At 36.5% G+C, this 2,500-nt stretch overlaps 1 pseudogene; it reads right to left on the bottom strand.

Moving 5' to 3' along the window:
- Window positions 1-232: 232 nt before the first annotated feature.
- The window catches only part of LOC130620566 (large subunit ribosomal RNA), a 7,098-nt pseudogene continuing 4,830 nt past the window's right edge, over window positions 233-2,500 (bottom strand).

The raw sequence follows: 2,500 nt of genomic DNA, 5'->3' as shown, positions 1-2,500 counted from the left end.
CTTGTAATCTATACATACAGTTGTAATCGATACAGTTGTAATCCATACACCTTTAATCCATACACTTTTAATCCATACATCTGTGTCTCCAAATATTAAACCGAGGTGATAAAGATGAATGGTACAGCACGCACGCATCACCTTTTTTAAAAAAAAAGTTCAGGTAAGCACAAGATAACTGGTACTCCACGGTACAAAGCAGTTGGTTAAAAAAAGGACTTGTCACAAAGTGACAAATCTGTCGAACAGAGGCTTAATCTCAGAAGATCGTAGCACAAAGGCTACTCTACTTTTTACAATACCACGTTCTTGTTTAAGTCGTCTGCATAGGATTTATCTCTGGAAATTTTAGATTTTGATAGTTGCAGCACCTCGACGGTTTTTCTCCGACTCAGTGCATTGGGACTTAGGAACGACAGAAGCCGTTCTATTCTTGTTCGCCTAAGATTATCCAGAGGTAATTATCATTGCTTTCTAGCACGGATTCTGACTTAGAGGCGTTCAGTCATAATCCAACAGATGGTAGCTTCGCACCATTGCTTTTTCAAGCAAGTGCAAATGCCAATTGTCTGAATCTGCGGTTCCTCTCGTACTGAGCAGAATTACTATTGCAACAACACTTCATCAGTAGGGTAAAACTAACCTGTCTCACGACGGTCTAAACCCAGCTCACGTTCCCTATTAGTGGGGTGAACAATCCAACACTTGGTGAATTCTGCTTCACAATGATAGGAAGAGCCGACATCGAAGGATCAAAAAGCAACGTCGCTATGAACGCTTGGCTGCCACAAGCCAGTTATTACTTAAGACTTCACCGTTTCACACATACGTATCTGATAATACTCTCTTATTAAACATAATGTCATCATTTTACTTATATAATAGTAATAACTTTTGTGAAACATTTAAAAGTAGATGCAGATATTTGTCAGTGGATAGGCCATTTAGTAAGAAGAAAAATTGCCTGTAGAACCTTGGTGCTGGAAAGCCTCGTTCTCATGTTATTAACAGTTTAATGTTTTTGACAATAGAAACCGTCCAGTGTGTTTTGTATAGGACGGTTCTTACATGCATTTTTTGACAATTTTTTCTCAGTAACTACAACGTTTTAACGAAATCATAAAAAGCAAACTTATAAACAAAGGCATTTTAAGAAAAATGGCGGAATATTTTTGTGTGACTTTGGCTAGAACCAGACTTATGACGTCACAAAGTGCACGGTCAAACCTTCATAAATTCTAAAATTTCAAAAAATTTTAACTGCTGACGTCAGCATTTTTATAAAAAACGGACAAGAATTTCATGGTAGCAAATTTGGAGATCTATTACCATGCAAAATTTGGAGGTCAAAGGTCAACCGGAAGTACCTGTTTTGGGGCCTTACTTTTTTTGGTCTTTTTAAAAACAGGTAAATCGCTATAGCTTCTGAAATATTGAAGGTATTTCTTAAATCTTTGGCAGATATGTAAAACACTTCAGGCTAAAACCGGGTAGGAGCACAAATTCCCGATTTGTGGCTCTGCGGGGGGTCCAGAAGCCCTAAAATGTCAAACATTCAAGGCCAAATAAAATGCTGACGTCAGCGTTTTTTTGAAAAAAAATTCGTGTGAACCTTTGTCATGTCAAGATGGTTCATTGTGCCAAATATAAAGCCAATCCGACATGTCGTTCGGGATTTCCGATTTTTCCGATTTTTCCCTAATTTGGTGAAAACGCACGTATTGGCATGTTTAACATGCAATATTGGCCTTGCACAATTATTATTGAACGCAATATTTTACACAAATACTCACCACGTTAACCTCTCAACGCCTGGAGAAAATAATTGCCATTTGACTTTACGTTGCAGAATCATAGCGTTTCCAATTTCTCACAATTGCTGTTTTAACAAGGAAAAAGATGCGTTTTAGCATTTTTCGCGACCCATAACATCGTTTTATGATGTTGTTATCTCGTGGTACTTCATATTCACAGTTTTACATATGTATTCTTCAGGTCTACAAAAAATCTAAAACGTGTTAAAAAAACTAGAACTCAAACGAGGCTGTTCTTGTATCAAATAAGCCGTTGAATTTCAATTTTCTGCTATTTCACGGAAATTTGACGTGCTGAAGTATTTCTTTTCAACGACATATTTTTGATGTTACAGTTCTTCTTTATTAAAACCGTTCTGTCACTAGGTACACGAAGAATAGATAAAACGAATTAAAAAAACAAGAACTCAAACGAGGCTGTTCTTGTATCAAAATAAGCCGTTGGATTTCAATTTTCTGCTATTTCACGGAAATTTGACGTGCTGAAGTATTTCTTTTCAACGACATATTTTGGATGTTACAGTTCTTCTTTATTAAAACCGTTCTGTCACTAGGCACACAAAGAATAGACTAAAACGAGTTAAAAAAACTAGAACTCAAACGAGGCTGTTATTGTATCAAAACCGGCAGTTGAATTTCAATTTTCTGCTATTTTACGGAAATTTGATCTGCTGAAGTATTTCTTC

Source organism: Hydractinia symbiolongicarpus, chromosome 1 (assembly GCF_029227915.1).
Source record: "Hydractinia symbiolongicarpus strain clone_291-10 chromosome 1, HSymV2.1, whole genome shotgun sequence".
In the NCBI taxonomy this organism is placed as follows: domain Eukaryota; kingdom Metazoa; phylum Cnidaria; class Hydrozoa; order Anthoathecata; family Hydractiniidae; genus Hydractinia; species Hydractinia symbiolongicarpus.
The sequence above is the reverse complement of the archived record's forward strand: the minus strand, read 5'-3'. Positions and strand labels throughout refer to the sequence as shown.